Source organism: Ochotona princeps, chromosome 26 (genome assembly GCF_030435755.1).
Source record: "Ochotona princeps isolate mOchPri1 chromosome 26, mOchPri1.hap1, whole genome shotgun sequence".
NCBI classification, from domain to species: Eukaryota; Metazoa; Chordata; class Mammalia; order Lagomorpha; family Ochotonidae; genus Ochotona; species Ochotona princeps.
In genome coordinates, this window is record NC_080857.1 from 18,557,764 (window position 1) to 18,569,997 (window position 12,234).

Sequence of the window (12,234 nt, forward strand, 5' to 3'; positions counted from 1 at the left end):
GAGGGCCATTCTGTCCTAGGAAATGTGCTAGTTACTCTACAAGACTTCAGTCCTGTGGTGGAAAAAAGATGGGTGAAGAGCTCAATTATGGCAGGAAGTTGAATTAAGGAATATAAATTGAAATCTTTGAGAGAATTACTCCACCAATCCACCTTTCTGGAAGTAGTCTCAGATTAGAGCACTTTTGTGTAATACTTGTTTAATATGTCAATATGCCATATGGTAGATGCTATGATATTAACAGATTCTGATATATCATTTTTCTTTTTTTTTAAAGATTTAATTTTTTTTTTTGAAAATAGAGAAGTAGAGACAGAGAGATACATCTTCCATTTGTTGCCTCACCCTCCAAATGGCTGCAATGGCCAGAGCTGAGCTGATCTGAAGCAAGGAGCTTCTTCCAGATTTCGCTGTGTGGATACAGGGGCCCAAGAAACTTGAGCCATTCCCCACTACTTTCTTAGACTATAAGCAGTGAGCTGGGTTAGAAGTCGAGCAGCCAGAAACAAGAGCTGGTTCTTACACAGGATGCTTGTGTCAGGGGTGTAGGTGGGTGATTAGACTGCTGTGCCACTTTGCTGGCTCTGACCCATGTTATTTTAACCCTTTTCTTGTTCACTTTGGTAAGCTCTAATCCAAAGATCCTTGCTGGTGTATGTAGTGAAGCTATTAAACAGAGAAAGTAATTAGGACTTCCCAGTCTAGTTTTTCATGTCTTGAAGAAGCGGAAACCCAGCTGGGTTATGTAGATAGTTTGTAGAAAAAGGGTTTAAGAGGTTTTGAAAGAAGTTTTAGCCCAGCACCAACTGATGAATTGAGACATTGATTATGGCACTGTGGTTAGAATCCCAAGGGATGGACCCAGTGCAGTAGCTAAGCAGCTAAATCCTCACCTTGCAAGAGCCAGGATCTCATATGCATGCAGGTTCACATCCTGGCTGCTCCACTTCCCATACAGCTCCCTGCTTGTGGCCTGGGAAAACAGTAAAGGATTGCCCAAAATCTTGGGACCCTCTACTCCTGGAAGACTCAGAAGAAGTTCCTGTCTCCTGGCTTCAGATCAGCTCAGCTCTGGTTGTTGTGATTGCTTGGGGAGTGAATAAACAGATGGAAGATCTTTATTTCTCCTTTCTGTAAATCTGCCTTTTCAATAAAAATAAATCTTAAAAAAAAAATCCCAAGGGAGAGTGAGAATATAGATTTGGGAACCATCTAATTTCTAGAACATTGGAAAGACTTCCCAGTGTTTCTGTATACCTTTCCCCCAGCTTCTCCTATGCTAGCTTCTTACATAACCATGATTCACTTATCGTATTTAAGAAATTAATGTTGATGTAACACTGTTAACTAAAGTACAGCCCTCATATGCATTTCACAGATTTTTTTTTTTCATTGATGTCCTTTTTCTGTCCTACGGTCCAGTTCAGAATAGCACATGGCATTTAGATGTGTGGAATTCTGATAAATGGGTCAAGGCTTCAATGAGTGCCTTTATGGTGCTCTGTATGTGGTCCAGTAATCTCCTCCGACCCATTTCTGTTCCCTTTTTTTTTTAAAGACTTATTTTATTTTTATCATAAAGTGAGATTTACAGAGAGGAGGAGAGACAAGAGAGGAAGATCTTCCATCCGATGATTCACTTCCCGAGTGATTACAATGGCTGGTGCTACGCCGATCCGAAGCCAGGAGCCAGGAACTTCTTCCAGGTCTCCTATGTGAGTGCAGGGTCCCAGGGCTTGGGCCGTCCTTGACTACATTCCCAGGCCACAAGCAGGGAGCTGGATGGGAAGTGGAGCTGCTGGGATTAGAACCGGTGCCCACATGGGATCCCGGTGTGTTCAAGGTGAGGATTTTAGCTGCTAAGCCTCAGCGCCGGGCCCTCTTGCTGCTTTCCCAGGCCACAGGCAGGGAGCTGGATTGGATGTGGAGCAGCCAGGACTCAAATTGGCATTCATATGGGATGCTGGTGCTACAGCTTGAGGCCTAATTTACCACGCCATGGCATCAACCCTAAAAGAGTGGATTTTCTCTGAAGAAAATGAAAAGACAAGCTATACAAAATATTTTTCAAATATCTGTCTAAAATCATGTCTGTATTATATCAGGACCTCTACAGAATGGTAAGAGAACAACACAGTTTTTGTTTTTTCTTATTTTAGAGAAACAGAGACGTTGATCCTCTATCCACTGTTTCATTTTGCAAATGACTATAATAGCAAACCCATTTGGGTTCCTGGTATACGCAAGGCAAGGACTTTAGCCTCTAGGCTACTGCACCAAGCCCCTCTCTCTAGTTTTCTCACTTTGTCCCCATAGTTACTTCCTTTAAAATGTGAGATTAGCCTGGCATGATGGCTTGCTGGCTGGATCCTCGTCTTGCACATGCCAGGATCCCATATGGGTACTGATCCTTTTCCTTGCAGCAACACTTCACTTCTGGCTCCCCTCTTGTGGCCTGGGAAAGCTGTAGAGAATGGCCCAGGGACCTTGGGACCCTGCACCCACATGGGTGACCTGAGGGAGGCTTCTGACTCTTGGCTTCGGATCAGCTCAGCTCCAGCCATTGTGGCACTTGGGGGATGAGCCAGTGTACAGAAGACCTTTACGTCTCTCCTCTCTGAATCTGCCTTTCCAAGAAAAAAAAAAAATCTTAAAGAAAAAATAAAATGTGAGATCATTTTCCCTTGCTTAAAAACAGTCCAGGTTTTGGCTGTGGTTTCTGAAAAATGAAATCAGATTCCTTAAAAATTTGAAATTAAGTATTTTTGAGCTCTCATCCATCATATTTCACAAAGATAATTTAATTTTGGGGGAATATGTTGATCAGTATTCGTGCCTAAGAATATAGGCTTTCCAGGACAGTGCCATGGTTCATCTAGCTAATTTTCTGTCTGGCATCCTATATAGGCACTGGTTCATCTCCTGGGTCACTCCAGTTCCCTGCTTACAGCCTGGAAAGGCAGTGGAGAATGAACAAAGCCTTGGGACCCTGTGCCTGTGTAGGGACCCACGGAGATCTCTGGCTGCTGGCTTTGGGTGAGCTCAGCTCTGGCTGTTGTGGCCATTTGGGGAGTAAGCCAGTGAATGAAAGATCTTTGTCTCTCCAATTTAAAAAAGAAGAAAAAAAAATATAGGCTTTGGAATCTTTTTTTGTTGTTGTTAATTGGAAAGGCAGAATTCAGTTCTTAAATGCCCACAGCATCTGGGGTTAGGCCAGGCTGAAGCTAGAAGTCTGAAGCTTCATCTGGATCCCCGTTATGGCCCAGGGTCCCAGACATTTGGACTGTCTTCTGCTGCTCCCTCCAAGGCACTTTAGCAGGGAGCTGGATCAGAAGTGCAGCAGCTGAGCTGTCAGCTGGCACCCTTGTGCAATACCGGTGCTGTAGATGGTGGATTTGCACTCTGTGATGCTGGCCGTTGGAATGCACTTGGTAAAGGTAGATCCTTGTTACTATTTGCATTTTCAGAACAACAACAAAAAAAGGCTTTTTTCCCCCTTTGAATCGTTGCTGTGGTTGTTTCTGCATGGGATCCTTCTGGAAAACCAGTTGGTTCTTCAGAATCTTGAGCTATCTTATTCACTCACTGTAAGTTGGGCTAGTATTATTGCCTGTCATCTGCTGACAGCCTGTTTCTATATCCCGCAGGGCACTCTGGTGGTACCAAGACGCCTGTGTTTGGAGCTTTGTATGTTAACCAATCTTTCATCTTGTATTCCAACAGCAGCTGGCTGTTTTTCATTTTTCTCAGTGCGTCTCTATTTTACATGTGAGCAAAAGTGAAGAGAAATAGTGTGTCCACGGTCACTTGATAGTGAAACTCCGTGGGTCTGTGCTTAGTAGTGTCTGCCCTCATTAGGCTCAGGTGGTCTTTTGAAAGATTGCTTCCATAATAATGAACTCCTCATCGCTCTTGTTTCCTTTGGACGACTTTTTGCTATGCTGTCCTTTTTGTTTATACTGCTCTTACAAATCATTGTTCATTTATTTCGAGAGGCAAGAGGATAAGGGTAGAGTGGGGGAGGGGAGGGTAAGAGCTAGAGCCAGCATCACTGGTTCAGTCTCCAAATGCTAGCAATAGCTCCTACATGGAGCCAGAGCTGAGAGCTGGAGATTTGATCCAGGTTTCCCATACAAGCTGTGGGGACCCAGCTAATGAGTCTCTGAGAGTGTGCATGAGCAGAAGTTGGATCAAGAGGAGAGCTGGGACTAGAACCTAAACACTGCTGATTGTCCTAGCTGGTGCTTACTAGGCCAAAGGCCCACCTGGGTTTGTCCATTTTTTAAAAAAAAAAGATTTATTTATTTTTATTGTAAGGTCAGATATACAGAGAGAGGAGGAGAAACAGAGAGGAAGGAAGATCTTCTGTCCGTTGATTCACTCCCCAAGCGGACACAATGACTAGAGCTGAACCAGTATGAAGTCAGAAGCCAGGTGCCTCTTCCAAGTCTCCTACGCTGGGTCTCCCAGGTGGGTGCAGGGTTCCAAGGCTTTGGACCATGCTCTACTGCTTTCCCAGGCCACAAGCAGGGAGGTGGAAGGGAAGCGGGATTAGAACTGGCACCCATATGTAATCCCAGTGGGTGTAAGACGAGAACTTTAGCCATTAGGCTACCTCTCCAGGCCTGGATTTATTGATTTTTAAGGAATCAGTTTCATTGTCTCCACTTTCTTCACTCTCCAAAGCAGAGTCATCTTTCTCCTCCTTTTGTCCTCCACATTTTGATTATGCCTCCTGTATGAATAAACAATTTCCTGTCTCCATGTTCAGCCAAGATCATCAAGGTTAGGAGAGCACTTGTCTTATTTATCCTTGTGATGTTAGCATTTAGTACACAGCCTGCCATACAGCAGATGCTTAAGAAATATGAAACGTGCAGAATGAGTGATGTAAAAGAACCTAAACATGTTGGTAGTCTAAATTATAAAATATAATGCAATAGAAAGTTTTAGCAAATGAATTTAGGCAGAAAACAGAATAAATAAGATAACCTTGAGTTGTGGAAACAGCAGAAAAATGTTAAGATATGAGAATGGGCAGTTGTTTGGCTTGTTAAGATGCTTGTTAGGGTGTTGGGATGTCCTTGCCCTACTTTAGAGTGTTTGGCTTGGACTCCCAGCTCCTAACTCCACCTTCCCTGGGAAGCAGCAGGTGATTGCTTGAGCACTTGGGTTCCTGCCATTCCTGTGAATCCAAATTGGGTTCCTGGCTGTTGGCTTTAACTCCGCCTGGCCATTGCAAACATTTGGGAAGTGAACCACAGATAGGAATGGTGGTATTGCAGGTGGTAGTAGCTTTACCTGTTATAACATGGTGCTCACCCCTGTGTTTGTTTTAACATAAAAATATTTGCATCTCCCTATTCTCTGTTAGTAAAACAGATGTTTCAGGAACATTTGTCCTTCATCCTCTGGCTCTAGCACATTCATGCCGGAGTGCCCAAACCTGGGAAGCAAGGAAAGGGATTATAGTTTGATATGGCAACGTGCTAGCATTTTGTGATATGGGAGCTTGCCAGCTCAGGAATATTGTGTTGTGGAACCAAGGAGAGTGAGCTCATCTTGTTCTGGCCATTTCTGGAATGCTACAGTCAGTTGGAGGCACCTCATTACTGGATCGCTGGGGACTGGCTGGACAGAGTTCACAGAAGACCAGCAGAAATGAGTAAGAGACTGAAGGAGCTGGACTCAGGCAGAAAGAATATAAACAAAAATTTATAACTTGGCTGAACCAAGATATCAGAAATGTAAATCTGTATGAATATCTCAGTGATATATTCTTTTTTTTTTTAAAGATTTATTTATTTTATTACAGCCAGATATACACAGAGGAGGAGAGACAGAGAGGAAGATCCTCCATCCGATGATTCACTCCCCAAGTGAGCCGCAACGGGCCGATGCGCACCGATCCGAAGCCGGGAACCAGGAACCTCCTCCAGGTCTCCCACGCGGGTGCAGGGTCCCAGTGCATTGGGCCATCCTCAACTGCTTTCCCAGGCCACAAGCAGGGAGCTGGATGGGAAGCGGAGCTGCCGGAATTAGAACCGGCGCCCATATGGGATCCCGGGGCCTTCAAGGCAAGGACTTTAGCCGCTAGGCCACGCTGCTGGGCCCAGTGATGTATTCTTGATAGCAGAGGGCCATCTCTTGTAGTGCATTTTGGGGATGGGCAGAATGAGGATGAAATTAAGCCCAGATAAATACAAACTGATAATTCAAAGTGTCTGATGGCACAGTTTAGTTCTTGCAACCTACTACTATTATTATTATTATTATTTTAAATATGCACTTATTTATTTGGGTGGAGTTGGTGGAGGACAGATACAGAGAAGAGTGAGACAGAGTTCCTCCCTCTACTGGTTACTCTCCAAGTGGCTGCAACTGTTGGAACTGGGCCAGTCCAAAGCCAGGAGCATCTTCCAAGTCTCCCTTGTGGTACAGAGGCCCCAGCACCTGGGCAATCTTCTGTTGCCTTCCCAGGTGCACTAGCAAGAAGCTGAATTGGAAGAAAAACAGCCAGGGATCCACTTGGCACCCATAAAGGATACTGGCACTGCACACAGTAGCGTTACCCACTACACCACAGTGCCAGCTCTGGTTCTTGCAGCTTTTTTTTATTGCTGTACTGTAGGTTAGACTACTGAAACTCATGAGTCTTTTGTGAATTGAATAATTTGGTATTTCTGAAATGTGGCTGGTGCTCCATTCAGAAAATGCTGGAGACTACTTGCTGCTAAGCAGATATCTTTTATCCTCTTGTATTTTGTGGAGATCAGTAGATGATATCAGATCATTTATGTGTTGTCGTTGGATCTCTATAGCAGAATTCTGAAATAGGCTTATTTTTGCATGGATTTTTATTTTTAATTTTGTCAAAAATATGTATTTATTTTGAAAGTCACTGAGAGAGAAGGGAGAGCCAGAGAGAAATGTTCCATCCACTGGTTTACTCCCCAGATCATTGCATTGGCCAGCACTGAGCCAAACTGATAAGGAGAACTTCAACCTTGTTTCCCATGTGGGTGAGAGGGGCCCAAACACTTGGGCCAAATTTTTCCCAGGCCATTAGCAGGGAGCTGGATTCGAAATGGAGCATCCAGGACTCAAATTGACATCCCTGTGGGATGTGAGGATTGCAGCTAGTGATTTTTCTTGCTATGCCACATTGCTGGTGCCTAATTTATTTTCATTTTATTTGAAATGCAAACAGAAAAATCTGCTGGTTCACTGCCAAAATGTCTGCAATAGCGAAAGCATTGCCAAAAGCCTGGAATGCAGTCTGAGTCTCTCACAGGAATGGCAAGGACCCAGGTACTTGAGCCATCATCTGCTGCCTCCCTGAGGGCACATTGCCAGAGAAGTGGAATCAAGTGGAGCTGAGATTTGAACCCAGCACACCAATATGGGATGCAGATGTCTTAGCCACTGCACCAAACACCCACCCTTCATGGCTTTTTAGGATAGCACTTTAAAAAGTAGATGGAATCAGTAATATATACTGTTTCATGAGGAACCCCGGATGCAGTATTTGATCCCTGAAATATTGCTTTTAGGAAATAGTTAGCCTTGATGAAATTTGAGTGCAGTTGCATACAAAACATACTTTGGGAAATGATTGTTACTTCCTAATTGGATTATGGGTGGCATGAGGCTTTTAAATAATAATTGAAATTGGAAACATTTGCGTACCTTTTTGAGTTTTACAGCCCTTTTCCTAAGAGGAAGAAAATGATTTTTATGATTTCTCTGAATTGTAAAAAAGCATTAATTTACAAAAGACAGTTACATACTCTAAGACCTCTACACTAAGAATTGGGGCACTTGTTCTATCAAGGGTCAGAGAGCAACATTGCAGGGTTTAGATTTCTCCCGCAGCTATTGGGCTCTGCTCTTGTAGAGGGACTACAGCCACAGATAGTTATGTGAGTGAAGGAACTTGACTGTTTTGCTGAAGCAGAAAGATGTGTGGATCTGGCTTGCTGTCTGCTGACTCCTGTTCTGAACTATGGCTCCTGAAAACATGGTCTAGGATGTGACACAAGGAACATCAGCAGAACCTAGGAGCCTGTTAGAGACAGGGAGTAGTGGGCGTCTGCAGGCTTGACTTCTGTAGTCAAGACTGTGCTTCAGACTTTTGCATGCGTAGGACTTCTTGTGAAAGTACAGACTGTGAGCTAGTAGAGATGGCCGCCATTCTAGCCATGGATAGAGGAAGATGGACAGGACCTAGCCAGTATCCTCAGGATGTCAGTCTAATGTGTTAGGAAAGACTGCTACATAATTCACTATTTACTATATGGCCTAACAAATGCTGTACTAGAGGGATCATCAGCATAGCAGTGTTCCAAAGGAGGAAGTGACTGATTCTGCCTGGTGTGGGTTAAGTCCTTTTTGTGTCCTGGGAGTTGTATGAGGCAGAGGGGTGTGGGATACTTGAATGGAGTGCTGCAACTCACTACAGGCTCTGAGGCATTGGCGTGAATATGGTGGTTCATGCTAGAGACAGTGAAGGTTGTGAAGGATCGATGAGGTAACTCAGTGCAGGGTAATGAGTACAAGTAAGAGTTGAGTGCATTCTGTAATCCTAACTTCATTATTCCATTTCTTTATTTGAGGGGAAAAAAGGATAACTTGTCTCAACTGTGCTTTTGTAGAAATTATTTTTCAGGGTTTTACAAGGGTTATATTTATTTAAAAGGGTGACAGATAGAGGAAGAAACAGATCACTCGTCTGATGGTTCACTCCCCAAGTGGTTGCAACATCTGGGACTGGGCCAAGCTAAAGTTAGGAGCCAGGAGCTCTATCTAAGGCTCCCACATGGGTGGCACTTGGGCCATCATGTGCTTTCCCAGGCTCACTAGCAAAGAGCTGGATTGCTTCCAGTACAGGGTAGTACATTGTGGTGTACCACAATGCTACCTCCTGTCCTCCGTAAAGGAAGATTGATCCCTAAGAAGCATTTGTCACCCATCAGTACAAACTTGTATACCCTTGTGTCATTATAAATTTACAAAGCACTGAAAGGTTCAGGTAAAATTGGGAGCAGCACTATGGCATAGTAGGCAAAATTTCCACCTGTGGTGCCAGCATCCCAAATGGGCACTGGTTTGTGTCCCAGCTGCTCTACTTTAATTCCAGCTCCCTGCTTAAGGCCTGGGAAAGCAGTGGGGGATGGCTCAAGTCCTTGGGCTGCTACATGTGGGAGACCCAGCAGGATAAGCTCCTGACTTTGGTTTGGTTTAGCTCTGGCAGTTGTGGCCATTTGGAGAGTGAACCAGCAGATGAAAGACCTCTGTGTTTCTCATTCTCTCTGTAACTGCCTTTCAAATAAAGATAAAATAAATCTTGAAACAAAACCACTATTAACATTTTAGTTTTGCCTTTCAGTCTGCTGCTTTTTTGTTTGTTTTTGTTCTAAGATCTATTTATTTACTGGAAAAGTAGAATTACAGAGAGAAAAGCGACAGTGTGATCTTCCAGCTGCTGGATTACTCCCGAGCTGGCCACATTGGTTGCAGTTGGGCCAGGCTGAACCTGGAGTTTCTTTTAGGTTTCCCATATGGATGTCAGGGCCCCAAGGGCTTAGGACATCGACTGCTGCTTTCCCAGGCGTATTAGCAAGGGACTAGATAGGAAGTGGAGGAGCTGGGACTTGAACCAGTGCTCACTTGAGATGCTGACACTACGTGCAGTAGCTTAACCTGTTGTGCCACAGCACCAGCCCTAGTGTGCTGCCTTTTTTTTTTTTTTTTTTTTTTTTTTTTTTTTTGTAAAGGTTTAGTTAGTTATTTGAAAGGCAGAGTGACAGAGAGAGAGATCTCCCATTCACTGTTCACTCCCCAAATGGTTGTAACAGCTTGGGCTGGGTCAGGCCAAAGCTGGGGTCCTGGAATGCTGTTGCAGTCTCCAATATGAGTGGCAGATACTCAACTATGTGGACCATCATCTACCGCCTCTCATTATGTGCATAGCAGAAAGTTAGATTGAAGTTGAGGGATCCAGGGTTTGAACTAGCACCCCAGTGTTGGATGCAGTGTCTCCAGCCCTGGTTTTACCTGCTGTGCCATGATGCCTGCCACTTTCAGTCTCCTTTGTGTAATCTTTTTTAAAGGTTAGTCTTATGCTGTATTAACAGTTTGGTGCCTGGTTTTTAATTTAACATTTGTGAGCATTTCCCCGTGTTGTCATCCTTTAAAAGTGTTGTTTTAAAAATCCTTACGAAACATTCTGTCACAGGGATCTCTTGTGGTTTATGTAACTCTCTCATGTTTGTGGATCCTTTAAACCAGTTCCAATTGCTAGTTGACCCAGGTTTTGGCTCACGTACTTGGCAAGTCTATTGCCATGCTTTTTTTTCAAAGTACATGACTTGTTTATTTTTAATTATAATGTTTGCCAACTTACTTGAGCGGCTGGCCTTCTCTCATTCTTTGTTCTTGCTAGCATTACATGTGTTCCTCCTTGGTTTCCCATAGTATCACTAAAAGCATGCTCTCTGGGTATGATGCAGCTCTTTGGTTTGGATGTCCTCTTGGGAAGGTACCTCCGTTTCCCCCTCTGTAAGATAGGGATAGGTGTCCTTCTCTCAAGGTTGTGACTTAGTGCTCAGAAAATACCAAGAACAGTTGCAGTCAGGGCTCAGTAGCCCCCTTTTCAGCCATCCTAACAGTGGTTCTGTATGCGTTACCACAAACCTGCTTCTTGCTTTGTTTAGTCCATGAGTATCTTTGAGAGTTACTGACTGACTGTACTGGACTGAGTGACTTTGTTTTTGAAAGTTCACAGATTTTTCCCCCCTTACTTGTAATAGCAGATTTTACTGTTCTGAAGATAAAAATTATCTTTGTTTAACCAGATTTTAGAAGTACACAAAAGAAAAGCAGACTGCATAGGCAGCTAGATTAGGTTTTAGAGTTCTTTGCTGGGTCCTCTGTTCCAGCTATCATCCTGGTTCCTTCCCACACACACAGAGCCAGGGTATTGGTGATCTGGTTCTACCTGCCTGTGCTTTCATCTTGTTTCTCTTCAAGCTTGGTCCCAGACCCTGCCCTCCTGCCTCATAAACGGAAATGGACATGTGGTTGTGATAAAGCACCTTCTTTACGGCTTGTCCTGGTTTGCCTCTGTTCAAGGACTGACTAAAGTCACCAGCAATGGTGAAATATCCTTCCAGGGAGAGACATGGTTACCAGCCATGAACTTAGTTGCTAGTTGACTTTTTTTGGTTTTGTAAGATTGATTTATTTAAAAGGCAGAATTACAGAGAGCCAGGGAGAGACAGGGATCTTTCTTTGCTGGTTCACGCGCCAAAATGCCTGGGCCAGCTGAAGCCAGAAGGTTGATCTGGATTTCCTGGTGTCAGGAGCCCAAATATTTGGTCCATCTCCTGCTGCTTTACCAGGCACATTGGCAGGGAACTCAGAGGATGTGGAGCAGCCAGGACATGGACCTGCACCCATGGGATGCCAGCTGCGATACAACACTGGCTCTAGCAGTTGACTTTCAGTGTGAGCTTGGAGGGCTGCCCCCCAGGGAAACAATGGAGTTTGCATTCGGAGTGCCTGGTTAGTTCACCAGTCCTTGGCTGTTTTTTGTGTCTCAGGGTCCCCTACCTGTTCTAACTCTTCTTTGTTGTTTTCTAGGGACGTTCTTTCAGAAATAAAAAGCTATTCTACTCATCTGTTTTTCTTTTAGGGTAAGATCCTGGGATACTGGACCAGATGTACCCTTTGGCAATTGGCTACGACCTGTGCTGGAGAGACATATAGGAATGATATATTCCTGGGCTGTATTTCTCCTTGGGATTCATCCAGTTCATTCCAGAAACGCTGATCCTCTGCTTACTGTGAAATACCCTCGCTGAAGGTCTAATGGACAATGACCTTCTGGTGACTTTGTAGCTTTTTTTCTTCATGTGAAAGTTGGAGGACAAAAGGAGGAAGTCAAAAATTACCTGCTCTGGTCAGTAGAGTGCTGTACTTGGTTTCAGAACATGGGCCCTCGCTTAAAGGTAAGGTGAGAGTAAGTTCCTGGGAAGTAGAACATGGATCCAGTGACTAGTTCCTAAGACTTGGCAGGGCAGTTCTGCGTATGAAGAACCAATTCTTCATTTTTAGAAAATAACTTTCTCATAACTGATTTTCAATGTTGGGGCCTATACATCTGTAATTATACTTCTTTATACACAAAAGGAAAGTTTTAAGAGTAAAAAAGGTTGCTTCTAAAAGGTCATG

At 43.9% G+C, this 12,234-nt stretch overlaps 1 protein-coding gene across 2 annotated transcripts in view; it reads left to right on the forward strand.

The window, feature by feature from the left end:
• Positions 1 to 12,234, forward strand: part of AREL1 (apoptosis resistant E3 ubiquitin protein ligase 1) — a 42,284-nt gene that overhangs the window by 1,565 nt on the left and 28,485 nt on the right. For both annotated transcript variants that reach the window (XM_004584396.2, XM_058655622.1), the window contains one exon: positions 11,696 to 12,011. The gene's annotated coding sequence lies outside the window, so the exon portion shown is untranslated. Of the gene's footprint in view, positions 1 to 11,695; positions 12,012 to 12,234 lie in introns of those variants that run through there.